Source organism: Amphibalanus amphitrite, unplaced genomic scaffold, assembly GCF_019059575.1.
Source record: "Amphibalanus amphitrite isolate SeventyFive unplaced genomic scaffold, NRLGWU_Aamphi_draft 000268F_arrow, whole genome shotgun sequence".
Taxonomy (NCBI): Eukaryota; Metazoa; Arthropoda; class Thecostraca; order Balanomorpha; family Balanidae; genus Amphibalanus; species Amphibalanus amphitrite.
In genome coordinates, this window is record NW_024881763.1 from 286,793 (window position 1) to 304,483 (window position 17,691).

Below are 17,691 nucleotides of genomic sequence, written 5' to 3' on the forward strand. Positions count from 1 at the left end.
TTTTAACGCTGGCGTGTTATCAGGAAACATGATGCTGTGTTTCCACAATCCGTTAGCCGGCTTTTTAGCGTTGCCAAACTGCCAAACAAACTTGATAAGCTGGGCCGAGCACATTAGTCATTGATCTGAGGGCCACCCAAGTGAAGTGTCTATATTCGATTGCGAAAATTACCCCGTTTGACGGCTGATGTTATTGACAGCCCGTCCTGGTCCCGTGCTCGTGTTGTGTCTCATTTTTCCCCGATGTAGAGCAGAGTGCGTCGCTCCGGTCCGGGCCGTGACGTCACGCCGCGCCGGCCGCTGATTGGTGGATGGCGCGCCGGTTGGGGCCGGGGCCGGGGGAGGGGAGGTGCAGCGGCAGTTGTGTGGCGGCGTTCGGAAGAGAGCCGAGAGGTGGGAGCGGGGGTGCACGTGTCGCGTGTGGGCACACCGTGAGGGCAGCGTTGTTCGGCAGAGCGTCGGATACTCGAACGGAGGTGAGTCTTCCCCGGAAACATGCTAATTGCCGACTTGGTTAACTCTCTCCATTTGAGTACCGATGGATTGTAAAATCCGATCCGGGACGCGTCACGCGTTCATAATAGAACGCCTCCCTCAAACGTTTTGGATGTCAAAAACTGAAGTGTTCTGCGTAATGTGTTCTGCGTCGGGTGTAAAGGCTCCATAAAATACCTCCGATGGAATATAACTAGGTAGGTACTAATTCATACGGCACCGTCGTGTTCGTCGAAATATTTACCATGAGCTCTCCTCCCCCCCCCCCTTCCCCAAATGGCAATGCATTGTCTGCTTTGTATGATATCTTTGCAGCAATGATAACTTGGCAATTGGCAGTGTCGTTCATTGAGCGCGATTTTACATCAAGAACGTTTCGCGCTGAACACTCTGAGCCGTACCAGAAGGCACTACTACTGCTCCGCTTTTAGTAAAATGAACTCGAGATGCCTCTTGAACGGCACCGCAACCGGGCACGAGAGGCACCGAGGAATCAGGTGCCTACGGAGGGGGCTGGACAGACATGATGCATAATGACGGCCATGACTGGTTGGTTGTGCTCGTAGTGAGGCTGACGCGCTGACTAGCGGCACACTCTCTCGTGGTCGAACTCGCGACTGCCGGCTCGCAGTATGCCTGTCTGATGATCGACGCGTTCGCAGTCGGTCTCGGCAGTCGTGCCGCACTGGTGTGGTGCCGCCAAGATTCTTACAGATAGGTGCCGCGGCTCGCGGTCGTAACGCACTCAGCACTCGCTCGGTCTCGGGTCTCGGCTCGCAGTCATGGCGCACTGGCGCGGTTTTTGGACTGTGTCGGACCGTGACGATGACGCATCCCACGGCTGGCGGGGAGGGTGAGTGCTGACTCACGTAGTGCCGTGGTCGGCCGGTGATCTCCAGCCCTACCACAGGAGCTGGCTACCCAGCAGCCACTGTTTTTAGTTGGGTAGTTTTTTCCACCCCGGCGCCCAGACAGACGTGATTGGACAAGAGCGCTGAATCACGAGAACGACAGACCGCTCGAAATGAGTTCGGCCAATTCGGAGCTCCTGTATTTGTCCCATGGCACAGCCTGTGTTTAGGGCCTTGGCACAGCCATTCTCCACATGTCTGGGATGACGGTGGCACGTTAAACGCTCCATTGTAACATATGTCGTCTACCCCGCACAGTGGCAAATGAGCCGGAACACCTCGGGAAATGCAAGACAACGGAAGCCTCATTCGCGTAGATTCTGGTTACCTATAGAAATATATCCGCATACATGCCGACAGATGCAGGCATGTATAGTGTAGGTATACCCATTTGCCGTTGATTTTGGAGCAGCTGCCAACCGACGTCATGCGCCGTCGTGTCTCACTTTGGTCCGTGGTCACTCCAGAACCAGAGGTGCGCCGCCACCGCCGTGTAGTGGTCGTGGCTGGGCGCCGCTGCTCCCGCGCGGCCGGCCGCCGAGCGAGTGGGCGGCGCCCGGGGCGCTCACGCAGCGGCGGCCGTCTCGTCGCGTGCCCGGCCGGCCGGCCCTCCTCCCACCTCCTGGCGCAGCTCGGCCGCCGCGTTTCTCTCGGTCCGGGCAGCCGAGCCCGCGGCCACTGCGGAGGCGGAGGAGCGGCGGGCCGGGCCAGCTCTGGTCGGCAGCGTCTGTCCCGTTCCGCCGGCTCCGCCGGGGCCGGTGAGCGCTCACCTGACTGCCGCCCGGACGGGGTTCGTGACGGACGGTCCGGTCACCGTGGGAGCCGGGAGGGGCGGCGCGGCGCCGGATGTGGCCGCCGCCAGACGACTAACGAGCCGCTCCGCCCGGGCAGTCGCCACCTGCCCGGCTTCCGGCGCCGCAGGTGCGCCGCCCTCCTCAGATCGGTCCCCGGCGCCACACTGCAGCGACGGTAGGAAAACGGCCGGAAACAGAAAAACACCCAGCCGAAATACACAGATCAACAGCGGCGCTTTCCGTTTGAAACGTCTGACAAGGGGAGACGAGAAGGGAAACACACGCTCCTTTTTATGCCCACCATTAAACCGACACGGCACAGGCGGCGTGTGATTTGTGGAAGACGCTGGTAACCGGCCAGGTAAGGTACCCACGGACCGACCTTGTGGGCACCGATTACAGCTCGTCACTTCCATTGGGCCGGCTCATTCGCTCTTATCCCCGGGTGGTTTGAACAGAGAATAGTTTTGTTTTGAGCAGCTCATCCATTGACGGGGCCAAGGTGGTGGAGCGTCTCCTACCGTTCCTGCCAGGCTAGCCTGTCCGTCTAGTATTGGTGTCAATTTCAGAAAACGTGTGTCCAATGTCCGTCCAATGTCCAATACTTACGTCGACTGTCCGTCCAAAAATGTCCAAGCCAGCCATTTGTCCAAAGATGTCTGACACCTAAGTACTAGTTTTTATACACTCAACACTTATTCAATTTGCTTTTCAATGTACCATTACCAGCTCAAAGGTGTTAATCATATCGAAAGCAGAGCTTTCTAAATTCTAATAGCCAACCAATGTTAAACATGAGTGATTTATAAAAATGTTGAGGTGTAGCAAGCGATTGTCCAAAGATGTCCAAAGCCTGCTGTTATTGTCCAACCGAATTCAGAATTGGACATTGGACAAAATCGGAATTCCGAAGATTCAAGTTCCGATTGACACCACTACCGTCTAGTCCCAGCAGCCTGTTACTCCAGCCCGTCTCCATGGTCTGCCCCTCAAGTCCTTCCCTCCAGCCTGTCCCAGCAGTCTGTCCTACCAGTCTGTCCTACCAGTCTGTCCCACCAGTCTGCCCCTCCAGTCTGTCCCAGCAGTCTGTCCCAGCAGTCTGTCCCACCAGTCTGTCCCAGCAGTCTGCCCCACCAGTCTGCCTCACCAGTCTGTCCCACCAGTCTGCCCCACCAGTCTGACTCCGTCCCTCCAGTCTGTCCCAGCAGTCTGTCCCACCAGTCACCGGCAGCGTGCCTGCAGAGTGTTTCACCATTCAGCCACGCCCACGACCTCTGTATACCACCGCCCCCTGGGCGGGGCGGCGCCGCTACCGCGAGGTAAATTTGAATACAAATTAGGTGGCGAAACGGCGGCTGGCTGAGAACTGGCAGCCACGCTCACCGCTATTGTTTCCTGCGCCCGTCGCTAACTACTGGAAACCAGACAGCAGCTGCTGACAGACATGCAAACACGACTGCCTCGCCTGCTGACATGTGCTGACCCGTGAACTGTCTGGAGGCGGGGCTAGTACCATTCACATACCTGCAGTGCACGAGAACGCTGCTCGTGTCGGCGGTAGCACGGCGGCCCGATCCAAATGTGGAGGCCACGAGATAGCTGGCCTTTGCGAAGGTAATCAGTAATCATAGAGCTTTAAAGGGACACAATTGTTACATTCACAAACGAAAGATGCGCGATGGCAATGACAGAGCATGCGTAGTTGGATACATCGAATTGTGTATAAACCCTTTACCTCATACCTCATACCATACGCCAATACCGGATTTTCAGAAAACCTTCAACTGGGGTCACACAGGTGAAACCGATTCACTGTTGCGAATGTGAAGTGTATAGCGTGGAACATGGGCGTAACTTCGTATGTAGTTGGTATGGAGAGCTCCACACCAACTTGAAAGTTGGTGTGGATTTTCCACACCAACTTTAAGTGGTGACACTTCTCATGCACTTTTGAGTAGAAAAAACAGCAAAATATGATTCAAGGCCAGAAGAAATCAGTATGGGTTTTTCATAGTCCACAAAGGCGGATAATTGGGGGAGGGGAAGGGGTATGGAAATGCTCGAGCACCCCCTGAGCCAAAAAAATGCACCCCTCACTGGCAGAAGCACCCCAAAATCTGCAAGTCTTGAGTCTACACAAAATATTTCACATTCTAAGTTAAAGAAAAATGTCCAAAAAGCATGTCACTTTTAACCCGCGCCCCAGTGGCGGTCTCAGCCAACTTCGCCCTAGTGGGGGGGGGCATATGTTACCACCCACCTCTAACTCAAAAACTAAGAGGGATAGAAAGACGCGGTAAAAAGCAGTCGATAGCCCTCAATGCGTACGTTTGAAAGTATTTCGGTCATTTTTCACCTTTGAGCAATATTGGGGTCACCAGAGGTCATCAAAGGTCAAAATTTGCCAATTGTCATTATATTTTTCAGAAAACATGCCGCTATCTCAAAAACTATGGTAGCTAGAAAAACGCATGAAACAGCAAACGATAGCTTTTGAGCTCTTCTTTTGAAAAGGTCATTATCAATATTGACCTCAGGTCAACGGTTTAGCCTCCAGAGGGCAAAAACTCCAAAAATAGCTGTTTTTACGAAAAGTGTTTTTCGACAATAACTTTTGACTACAAAAAGCCACGGCATTTCTATTGCCAGAATCGTGTTCCCCTTGCCGAGACGCGTCGAATGAACTATAATTTGACCTTGAAAGGTCAACTTGAAAATTTGACCTCAGGTCAAGGTCATGACCTGACCGGAAAAGGTCATGTTGCATATCAGTCGATGCGTCTCAACAAGACAAACACAATGAGACCATCCCCAGCGTTCTATCTCTTTCCAATCGCGAGTTATTGGCAAAAAACTGTTTGTAGCCTCAAGTGACCTCAGATGACCTGTCTAGAGGCTATCAGCAAAAATGACACCTTGGTCATCACGAGTGGACTAAATCATTGTGATTCTGAAATATTTGGACTGTTCCCATGCGTACACACGGATCTAAAGGCATTTTCATTTTTCTCCATTGCCTTATAATGGTAAGGTCACGCCACTGACCTGACCTTAGGTCACGGATATGAAAAATCCGAGATATACAAATTGTAGGCGCCCATAACATCATGCAATCCACCAAGTTTGATACCTTTCTGACAAACACTGCAGGCTGGACATGATTGCAAACTTTTTTTTAGGCTTGGTCAATTAACTTGACCTGGTGACCTGACCTGACATGACCTGGGGTCAAAAATTTCACACATTGTCCAAAATTGATGTACAAAAAGCTACCCCAAGCGGCGCGGCGCTACGCGCCGCGCTTTTTTATTTACACGCGAAAAACGCGACAGGGTGGTAACATATGCCCCCCCCCCACTGGGGCGAAGGTTAATCAGCAGTAAGCAATAACTGTATGAAGCATTTAATGCAAGCATGCACCCACTAGATATCACAGTTACACAATATGCATGATGAAAATGATTATTATTAATCAAACTTTTATCATTGTCCAACTGCCCTGGTTTTTATTTGTAAAAGAATTAGTTTTTTTTTTACCCGCTCTGGTGTCATCCCCAGCCAGAAAAACAGCAGTATTCGACGATATGTGGGGAATAAGTTAGCAATTTTTGAACAAACCTCACATTCAGCAGGGCACAATACCTTCTCCATGTGCTTTGGCTCTACGATTTTTAAAAAAATAAGAATGATGTATTGTTGGTTTGACGGCTGTAGCACATGTGCATAAGTGGCCTGCGCCATAATCGTTGCAATAGCGCAATGATACCTAATTTGTTGTTCCCGCCATATGAAAGTTTTCCTTCATCAGGAAAAGACCATTTTCATGCATTTGGTATTTTGTATTTTTTTTGTAAAAGCTGGCAGTGGCTTCATTTTGACTTTATTTACTTGCCTTTTTGTGATATATTACATTTAAAAAGTGAATAATTTTTATTTATAAGATAATGTTGTCTAAACATTGCAGAAACGTGCGTGCTCGTCAATCTAGCAGTGGATTCATATTCGCGAATCTTCTGCTGGTAGACACAAGACCAGCATTCACGGTTTCCGATTGTACCGCTTTTGGTATGAAATAAAAGTTAGCCTATTTTGTTTAGAAATTTTGTCCGAACGGTTGAATGGGTGGGTTTGGGCCAAGACTGATTTAGCCCAGACCAATTTTAGCCCTTCCCACTCCAAATTCGGTCAAAATTTTGATATAATATCCAAGGAAAACTTTTCACATCCACTCTTTGAGACAATGCATGGTCTTCAGGACGGTGCAAGCATGGTCTCCATCCTGCGGAAACCACTGCTGTTTGATGGTGTCGGCACAGCTGCGCTGCGGCGAGCGGAAGAACCACTGGAGGATCCTCGACCACCTCTCTTGGTTTATCGTCACAGAATTTCCGCTATCATCCTCAGGACCTCGAAGGACAGGGAGCCAAGATATGCATGCCCTGTACGCACATACGTTCTGGCGTTTTGCCGGTTTCGACGAAACTATGAATGAGTTCAGAGATAGGGCAAGATGATAGGGTCTTCTTAGGGCCGAAAACTGAGCGGTATTTACGCTTTGTTCCAATGACGGACCCTCTCTTCGAGTCGAAATTCGACCACTTCAGTTTTCTGCTTACCTACTGTTCGGTGTAGTCATCATGAAAAAGAGATGATGATGTGGTCATCAAACTATGAATGAGTTCAGAGATAGGGCAAGATGATAGGGTCTTCTTAGGGCCGAAAACTGAGCGGTATTTACGCTTTGTTCCAATGACGGACCCTCTCTTCGAGTCGAAATTCGACCACTTCAGTTTTCTGCTTACCTACTGTTCGGTGTAGTCATCATCAAAAAGAGATGATGATGTAGTCATCAAACTATGAATGAGTTCAGAGATAGGGCAAGATGATAGGGTCTTCTTAGGGCCGAAAACTGAGCGGTGTTTACGCTTTGTTCCAATGACGGACCCTCTCTTCGAGTCGAAATTCGACCACTTCGGTTTTCTGCTTACCTACTGTTCGGTGTTGTCATCATCAAAAAGAGATGATGATGTAGTCGTCATCATCATCATCATCCTTCCTCGCTGCATGAATGTTGGGAGGCGTCACCCCCTCGGCTCTTAAGTTGGGGGCAATCGCCCTCGCTCCTCCCCCCCCCCTGTTCCCGGGTCTATGAGCTGATTGGCAAGGCGATAAACGAGCTGATTGGCGTTTCCACCCGAGCTTGAGCATGATAGGGTCTGTTCCAGTGGTTGCTCAAACCTCCTCTAAGCTCTTATAGCCAGTGCAGGCTTTCAACACCATTAGCGTCGCCACGGGGGGGGGGGAAGCGGGGCAGTTTGCCTCCCCCAACCTCCGACCGAGTACCCCCTGAGATGGATGCAGATCCGATGAGATTTTGGAGTTGGCAAAAAATGGGGGTAGTTTTCGAGAATGGCTGTAAACTCCACACCAACTTTGAAAACGTTTCTACACCCATGGCGTGGAAAGTGAACATGGCTGGCAGTGGCACAAGGTGATGATCTCACGGACGTAGGTGTATTTTATATTCATATAGCCAGTTGTTTAAATGTCCCGTCTCGGCGGCGGCGGCTGACGCCTGCCGCGCCGACCGGCGGCCGGTCCCGGTCCCACGGCGCGCTCAGCTGTAATCGGGGGCGGCCAGGCCGTGTGAAGCCCGCCGCGGAGACTCCCAGCGCGCCACATCCGGCCTCGACCCGACCGCCGCCCGTCCGCCCTCTCCCAGCCGGTGCGGCGACAAAGGAGTTCCCACTGCAGCCCCGCGGGCCGGGACCCGGGCCACCGCACTCCGCGGACCCCGCACACCGCGCCGGTCCGCGTCAGCCGAGCGCCGAGCTCTGCGACCGGGAGCCCGTGACGCGCTGCCAGCGGCAGGAAAACACTCACTTTCAGTGCCCAGGTCCAGCCAATATTCAACATGATCCATGTCAGAGACCCTTTTCATGCGAACGTCATGCTTACCTGCGTACCAGCCTGTCCCTCTAGACCTGTTGTAAAAATGTTCAAACAACACTGTCCAAACACTGGCCAGACACCATCCGCCGCGCTGTCTCCGGTGAGCCGTGGTCTATGGAGCGTTGTTTGTAACGTGAGGATTTTATTAAGTCAAGTGACTGTGATTTTATGGACCAGAGTCCGTCTGGGATGGCTGAGGCTCCCTCCCAGCTCCTATACTCGACCCCCGGGGGCGGTGCCATATAGCTACCCTGGCCGCCGCGCGGTCGTTACCGTGCGGTGGGGCCGGCCGGCGCCACCCCCGCCCCGGGAGGCCGGCGCGCTCATTATGTATGGGTCCAGGACGGACGAAAACAACGCCGTGACGTCAGCCGCCGCGAGAGCGTCGCCGGCGCCGGGGCGGCCGTGGCCGTGGACGGACTCAGGTATTGACGGCAGGCGACAGGAGGGCGCGGGCAGGGCGGGTGTTGTCGGGGTATATTGAGGATAATGTAGGCATTTCTGTATTTAACCCGCGCACCGACGGGGGTCTGCGCCAACTTCGCACCGACGGGGGGGGGGGCGGATGACAGCCCCCCCCCCTGAGATCTCGAGAACGAAGCAAGATAGCGACAAGCGGTAAACGGCATCGGATACGCACGCCAAGATCTACAATTTTTACTAAGGTCATTTTCAGGTCAGGTCAAAGATGACGTCACAGGGGTCGAAAAAGTCAAAATGGCGGCGCTAGATATGGAGAGAGTTTTTCTCGAATAACTTTCGTATTAGTCAAGATAGGAACAAACTAAGGGCATCATCGTGATCCTCTCGTCAATCCGCATCGAATGATATATAGGTATGTTGACCTCGAAAGGTCAAGGTCAAAGGTTGACCTCAGGTCACGTGACCTCGAGGTCATCATGTATATCATTCGATGCGTCTTGACGAGCTGAACACAATGAGACCATCCACGCGTCTGTATCTTGTTCCTGTACGGAGTTATTGGCCAAAAACCTTTGGTGACCTTTGATGACGTCACATGACCTCACAGCTGCCCAACAGCAAAACAGACCTCAAGGTAGTGAAGGTTGATCGTATATGAAGTCATGTATGGTATATGGGGCCATTCTGACCCGTTTTAGTGGTAAAAACAGGGAGTTGATTTTTCCCCCATTGACTTATAATGGGGAGGTCGCGAAATTGACCTGACCTTAGGTCACCGATATCAAAGTTCCGAGATATACAAATTGTAGCTACTAATGACCTAATAATATCCTGCGACTTTCAAAGGCCTCCGACATCTACTGTAGCTCTGGCACGGTGACAAAGTTGCAAAAAAGTGACTTGAGGTTGGGTCATTCAAAGTGACCTGGTGACCTGACCTTAAAAGGTAGGAGGTTCAAAGTTGCACACCATGTGTAAAATTGATGAGGTTATAGTCATACCAAATTTCGCGGCGCTACGCGCCGCGGTTAAAACCTCAGGGGGGCGGATATCCGCCCCCCCCCGTCGGTGCCAGGGTTAAGATAATTATTCAGTGTTAGAAAAATAAAAAAAATATTTGAAAAAATAATAATAGTACGTACCTATTGGCGACAAGGACGAGGGAGGGGACAGACAGACTGGGACAGGAATGGACGGGTGGGTGGGGGCAGGGACAGGTATGGGTGACATGCAGGAGGGGACGGGCATGGGGACAGGGACGGGTATGGGCGACAGGAGGGGACGGGTGGGGGCAGGGACAGGTATGGGCGACAGGAGGGGACGGGTGGGGGCAGGGACAGGTATGGGCGACAGGAGGGGACGGGTGGGGGCAGGGACAGGTATGGGCGACAGGAGGGGACGGGTGGGGGCAGGGACAGGTATGGGCGACAGGAGGGGACGGGCATGGGGACAGGGACGGGTATGGGCGACAGGAGGGGACGGGTGGGGGCAGGGACAGGTGTGGGCGACATACAGGAGGGGGGACTGTATTAGTGACAGGAGGGGACGGGTGGGGGGGGGGGGCAGGGACAGGTATGGGCGACAGGAGGAGACTGCGCCGATGACCTTCAAGCCCGGTCGCCCAAAAATCACAAATCCTCACCGGGTCCAACAGTTATTGACAGATATTGACGGGAAGGGAGCGTCACGTGTGTCAAAACACGTGACACCAGAGGGAACGTAACCCATAGGCGTAGGAACAGGGGGGGGGGGCCGGGGGGCCATGGCCCCCCCACTTTCGGAGGTGGGGGGGGGGGGCCAGCAATGTTAACTGCCCCCCCCCCCCCACTTTTTGCTGACGTGTCTGTCTGTACCTAGGTACCAGTGCTACCACCCGGTAACTTGACAACAATTCAGCTTGCCCTTTAATGAAGATTCCCTTTTGTTTCTACAGCGTTATTGACCGCAATTTCCTTCACTCAATGAAGGAAACCATATCAGAGACAAGACAAGGTCCTGGTGACAGCATTTTGTTGAATACGAGGCACGGGACAGCGAGCACTGAAAAGGTGTAAGACAATATTATCACGGTGCAGGAGAATGCGTACACAAACGACCAACGCTTGACCGGATCTGCTTGGGGTCGGCATAGTTCGTCAAAGGCGTACTAGCTGGGGGCCAGGGTGACCATGCCCCCGCCTCGGCTCAAACAGGCTGGGGGCCAGCAATGTCTGTATCTGCCCCTTCCCTTCCACTTTCAGTGCAGTGGCGGTCGCAGAGGGGGGATCAGGGCCATACCCTTCCCCCTCCAAAGGCTAATCAAGGGGCCATCATATCATTTGCCCCCCCCCAAACAACCAATGGGCCCCCATGGGCGTATGGGGCTCTGGCCCTTATTCGATTGTCACGAGGCTCAAGAATCCCACGCTAGCTATTAACAGCTCCCAAGCCAGTCTTTGAGGGTCCTACACTGATCTTGGAGGGCACTTCAGTGGCGGTCAAGCGCCGACATTGACCGCTGAGAACCTACTGCCTACATTGACCTCATTTGAGGGCCTCTAAACCGGCCTCAAGGGCCCAGTCGGCGTCTGAGGGCCTCACACCGGCCTCTGGTGGCCTCATTTCTGTCTCTGGGGTCCCAAGACTAACCTTTAGGTGCCTCTGAGGGTCCTGCACTGAATTCTGATTTCTGAAGACCCGATGCCGGCCTCTAAGGTCCGCATCGGCCTCTGAGGGTCCATCTTGGCCTTAGAGGTCCAACGCCGGCCCATGCCGGTCTTTTAGGCCCCCACACTGACCTCTAAGGACCCATGCTGGCCTGTAAGAACCCGTCATTAGCCTATGAGGACATTGTACGGGATTCTGAAGACCTGATGCCGGCCTCTGAGGCCCATCTTTGTTTTTGAAGGTCTTCTGCTGGTCTCTGGGGTCCAACACCGGCCCATGCTGGTATTTTAGGGTCCCACATTGACCTCTAAGGGCCCCGCACTGGATTCTGAAGATCCTATGCCGGTCTCTAAGGGTCCGCATCGGCCTCTGAGGGCCCACCTTGGCCTATGAGGGCCTTCCGCTGGTCTCTAGGTTCCAGGTCCCGCCCATGCCGGTCTGTTACGGCCCCACACTGACCTCTAAGGGCCCATGCTGGCCTGTAAGGACCCGCATTAGCCTCTGAGGGCCTTGCACTGGATTCTGAAGACCCGATGCTGGCCTCTGAGGCCCATCTTGGTTTTTGAGGGCCTTCTGCTGGCCTCTGGGGTCCAACACCGGCCCATGCCGGCATTTTAGGGTCCCACACTGACCTCTGAGGGCCCATGCTGGCCTGTAAGGGCCCACATTAGCCTCTGATGGCCCAAGTCGGCATCTAAATGTCTCATCCTGCCCTTTGCAGGCCCTGTACTGGTCTCTGAGGGCCTCAACCCTCACCGGCCGATGGGGGGGGGGCGGGTGCCGCCCCTCCATAGTTTTTTTTTCGCGATAGCTCCGAACACGCCGGTGATAGAGAGCTGAAGCTTTGCATACCTGACCTTTGAATCAAGCCGGATCTTTTGACACCAACCGCATTTTCGGGTCAGATCAGGTCACTGACCCATGAGGTCATAAGTGAACCTCTGCACGGTCTTCAGATGTCGCAACTTCGCAACGCCCTCACTGCCAGAGGAGATTTCACAGGGAAATGAACCTTGGAGGACCTAGTATCCATTAGGAGTCTCACAACTTGTACATCTCGGATTTTTCCTAAGGTCATTTTCGTGACCTCACCATTAGGTACCTATAAGTCAATGGGGATAAACTGAAAACTTTTTCTGGCGCCGTAAACGATCTTCAACTATCTCAAGCACACTGAATCTTTCATGCACTCCTTGCAAGGTTCGATGCGTCACTTTTGCAATGTTGACCTTGCGCGACGTCATTTATGAAGTTATAAGGGTCATATAAGTTTGTCGTCAATAACTACCGATCAAATTGAGCTAGCAAGTCGCGGAAGCCATCAATGGACTCAGGAAGACCTGCCGAATCGAATGATATGCGACATGACCTCCTTCGACCAATTTCGTGACCTGGGGGCGCTGACCTGACCGTGACCCGTGGTCAACACCCTCAGTTTACCTCACCCAAACAAAAAGTACATCATTCGACGCGCCTGAGAGAGGCGAACACGATGCTGGCAAAATCGCGGCTCTGCGGCCGTTTTTTGCGAAGTTATTCACCAAAAACGGAACCGTGCCTTGAGACACTTGACCTGACCTCAGAGGTCACCGGTTGACCTATAACCTTAAAATCGGGTATCGATCTCTGCGTCTTGTAACGGCGCACACGCTCGTTTTTCCGCGACGCGCTAGCTCAACCTGAGGCGCAACGGCGAGGGGGGTCGTACCCGCCCCCCGCCCCCTCGGCCGGCGCGTATGTAGAAAACCTATAGGTCCGGTCCGGCGAGGGTTAAACTGGCCTCTGATGGCCCAGACCGACCTCTAAAAGTCCCACACCGGCCTCTGATAGTCAATCAGCCCAGTTGCAGTGGTCGCTGATATAAAACCTCTTAAAAACGTTATAGGTCTGGCTGAGCCTAGCTGGGCCGTTCATGCTGATTTTCATGGGTATATTGAAAAGACTCGCTTTGCACGTTTCACGCTTGCTCGTAATGAAAAAGTTGCTGGATGCCTCTGGAATTTGCATGGGTGCCAACGGCTGCGGAGGACAGGGGAACGCGTCCATCAGTTTGAGTTTATGGACGGGAGTCTCCCTGAACTTTTAACCAATTTTGTTTTTGTTTTTGTCGCGATTTTTTTTTATCTCTGATCATGTTTGCGAAAGCAAAGTGGCCGAAATCCGAGGAGAAATCGGATTTTGGGGGTAGGTTAGGTTTTGGACCTCTGGGACCTTGGCCCCCCCACTTTGAAAACGTTCCTACGCCTATGACGTAACCTATAGCGAAGCGAACGAGAGCGACAGGTGTTCTTTATCGTAACCTGATCTTTGTCTTTCACTCCCTTCTCCCCAGAAGTTAATCTTATAGGTCGCCAAAATGAGATACAGACATAAGTGTAACTTTATATCTCTTTGTGGGTGCTCAAGCACCCCCAATCCTGAGCTCAGCACCCCCTGTCTCCCTAAAGCACCCCCTGCCTCCTTAAAGCACCCCCAGCCTCCTCAAAACATTCCCAGCTGACTCAAAGCCCTCAATAATAAGTATTTTCTTCTCCTAGTACTGTAATGAGCTCAGTGAATCATGCAAATACTATGCTTACTCAATTCAGTGACTAAGAGAATATACATTGAATAAATTACCACAAATTAAGATGCATGATATTTGTGTTTACATTACATCTGATATTATGGTGCTTGGGACTAAGATCTCCAATCTACATAACATAAATAAAGGTTGGCAAACAATGTCAATGGCTGTAAAATTTATCGATATTCACAACACCATACTTAGTTCCTCTGTTTGGGTAAAACATACAACTTACAAGCATGTATAAGCAGCCGCCAGCCTAACAATATCCAATTTTCTGTAATATTCTAAAAGTTCAGTACAACCTGGGTCAATGAATCAAGTGGGACATGATGACAGAGAGATCCCATAGCTGCCCAGTGTTCGGGCGTAGGGGAGAGTGGGGTAATTTGGCCGCTTTTTTTTTTAGAAAACGATGTAATTAAAAATCGACAACACATTTCTGCATTTTCTCAACGCTGACAGGTGTGGCATACATTTTACTTTCTTGGACAGTAAACTTGAAATGATAGAGTAACTACTTATATTGAAATTGTGACGTATTACAAAGGTCTGCAAAGCGGCCAAATTGCCCCACTAGCAGGGTTATTTGGCCGGGGAGTGTGGGGCAATTTGGCCGGTGTTAGTTTGAGGCCATGATTTTTGTTATAGGCGAGTCAGCTTCACATTCAGCAATGACGCGTGTCCTACGACGCATTTGAAGCATTTTGGAGGTTGACTCAGCCGTCACAGGGGTCGAAAATAGTCAAAATAACGGCTCTAGATGCGATGACAGTTTTTTACTAATAGCTTTTGAAGTAATCAAGCTAGGCCAAAACTAAAAGTACCATCGTAATTCTCTCGTCATTCAGCATCGAAACATATATGTGTTGACCTCGAGAGTCAAGGTCAAAGGTTGGCTTCAGGTCACGTTACCTCAGGTCGCTTGACCTCAAGGTTACGTGAGTTCAAGGTCATCATGTATATCATTCGATGCGCCTTGACGAGCTGAACACAATGATACCGTTTGCGCGGCTGTATCTTTTTTATGTAAGTGTTTATTAGCAAAAAAGCGCTAGGTAACCTTTGATGACGTCACATGCCCTTACAGCTGTCCAATAGGAAATATGGCATCAAGGTAGTCAAGGTTGGTCATGAATTATGTCCTTTATGGTATAATTGACCATGACAACTCGGCCGTCCCAGCATAGTGACTCTGAGTGCACCGGCCAAGTTGCCCCGCTAGTCCCGGCCAAATAACCCCACATTGCCATTCTGAAATTTTTTGTGTATTAAGTCGTCATGGCTGTACAGAACTAGATGAAATTGCTCTTGGAACCACTGAACACCCTCAAAAATGGCGCTATAATGTTGGAATTCGTTTACAGCCCAAATACTACATGTTATACAAATTTTTAAACGGAAGTAAAAGTTACCATTTTCTAACGAAATTCACCTTTTATTAATTTTGAATAAAACTAAGAGGGGGAAAGTTTTGACATTTGTTCTCGAGCTAGTTCAGCAGACGACAAATGAATAGAGAGTTAAATTATTTCATTCACTTTTATCAGCTTTCGTACAGGTGGGGGCGGCCAATTTACACCACCGGCCAAATAACCCCACCCTACCCTACTGGAAAGCCTCACGCCGGAAGGACGTGGAAGGGTGATAAAAGTCCACCGACGGACCTTGTGCCAAAAATTGATTGCACAACCCAGGAATATGCACAGAAAGACAGTTTTTTACGGTGTTCACTCTCCCGAAGGGCACATGAAACAAGCCCGTGCGGCGGTTACGCCTCCCAGGCACATTAACCCTCGCCGGCACAGGCCAATTTGCGTCCTTCGACGGCACAAGGAGGGGGGGGGGGCGGGGTTGGTACGACCCCCCCTCGCGTTTGGCCCCTGATCGAGCTAGAGCTTCGAGGAAAAACGAGCGTGTTGCCCGTCACGAGAGGAAGCCGATGATATCCAATTTTAAGGTCCTAGATCATCGGCCGACCTTCCAGGTCAGGTCAATGACCCAAAAGTCGGGAAAATCGGGACCTGTTAGAAAGTCGTAAAGTGTGGCTGCTATGAGGTTTTCTGGGGTGCTGATCACGAATATCGTGTTAGTTTTGATCACAGATGATGTCTTTGGGCATTTAGACCAGGTCGGGTCGGGTCAGGTCAGGTCAACCGGTAGGGGTCGTGACGGGTATTCGTAGAACGTGTCAACCGCCTCTGACAGCTTCGTAGCATGTTACGAAGGCACAAAAAAACTACTTCGTAAATGTTGAAATGGTTGATAAATTCGAGTTCAGCTAAAAAAACTAGCCTAGAAACATGTAAAACTCGAAAAAGTGAACCGAGGTCACCAAAGGTCAATGACCTGACCTGACCATCAGGTGACCTTGACATCCACCATGCATGGGAGCAACATCAGATCACATGTTTGAACGTTTGAAACCACGAAAAGCTTGCAAACGCGCGGCTAATGCGAGCCGACATACGCCGAATCGCGATTCCGGCCAAACATGGTCTCTGAAAGTAGGTCACAGGTCAAAAGTCATTTGGGTCAGGGTCATGAAATTTTAAGGTTTGGTGTAAAATTGATCAATGCGAGGGTACTAAAAGTTTCGTCGCGATCGGCCGCTTTTTACGCGGGTTATTCGCGAAAAACCGAGGGGGAAGGTTGCATCAACCCCCCCCCCCCCGTGCTGGCGAGGGATAAGGCCAAACATCGATACCAGGTAAGCGCAGTCGGTACGGTGGTGAAGGAGTTGGTACAAGAACATAACATCGGTATGAATGAGGCGGGCTTTGATGGACTCCTCATGAGGAGCCCCAGCATCCGGCAGCAAATCTATGGCTTTCGTTTATTGAAATCAATGTGCTATTTTTAAATATTTTTAATCAAATTAAATCAGTTTTGAGTAAATAAATGTAAATATAGCACGGCAAGTATAGCATTATTATTTAACCCTCGCCGGCACAGGATGACAGGATGACATCAACCCTCCCGTTGATGCAACCCCCCTAAGGTTTTTCGCGAATAACTCGCGTAAAAAGCGGCCGATCGCGACGAAACTTTCAGTACGCATTGATCAATTTTACACCTACTCTAAAATTTCATGACCCTGACCCAAATGACCTTTGACCTGTGACCTACTTTCCGAGACCATGTTTGGCCGGAATCGCGATTCGGCGTATGTCGGCTTGCCTTAGCCGCGCTTTTGCAAGTTTTTCGTGGTTTCAAACGTTCAAACATGTGATTTGATGTTCCTCCCATGCATAAGGGTGAATGTCAAGGTCACCTGAAGATCAGTTCAGGTCATTTACCTTTGGTGACCTCGGTTCACTTTTTCGAGTTTTACATGTTTCTAGGCTAGTTTTTCGAGCTGAATTCGAATTTAGCAACCATTTGAACATTTACGAAGTAGTTTTGGTGCCTTCGTAACATGTTACGAAGCTGTCAGAGGTGATTGACACGTACTACAAATACCCGTCACGGCCCCTACCGGTTGACCTGAGACATCATCTTAAAGACATCATCTGTGATCAAAACTAACACGATATTCGTGATCAGCACCCCGGAAACTCCATAGCAGCCACACTTTACGACTTTCTAACAGGTCACGATTTTCCCGACTTTTGGGTCATTGACCTGACCTGGAAGGTCAACCGATGAACTAGGAACTTAAAATTGGGCACCATCGGCTTTCTCTCGTAACGGGCAACACGCTCGTTTTTTTCCGCGAAGCTCTAGCTAGATCAGAGGCCAAACGCGAGTGGGATCCCCCCTCCCTTGTGCCATCGAAGGACGCAAAATGGCCTGTGCCGGCGAGGTTTAAGTTCCAGGGACAAAATGCAATATTTCACGAGAACCATGTCCGGAGAGTAACCATCGCGCCTGTCCCGTCAGGCGTCATGTTGGATAGCCCTCA

The 17,691-nt window shown here is 51.1% G+C and overlaps 1 protein-coding gene across 1 annotated transcript in view; it reads left to right on the forward strand.

Annotated features, from left to right (window-relative positions):
* Nucleotides 1-365: 365 nt before the first annotated feature.
* Nucleotides 366-17,691, forward strand: part of LOC122386967 — a 56,146-nt gene continuing 38,820 nt past the window's right edge. The window contains exon 1 of the mRNA XM_043376737.1: nucleotides 366-476. The gene's annotated coding sequence lies outside the window, so the exon portion shown is untranslated. The remainder of the gene's footprint in view (nucleotides 477-17,691) is intronic.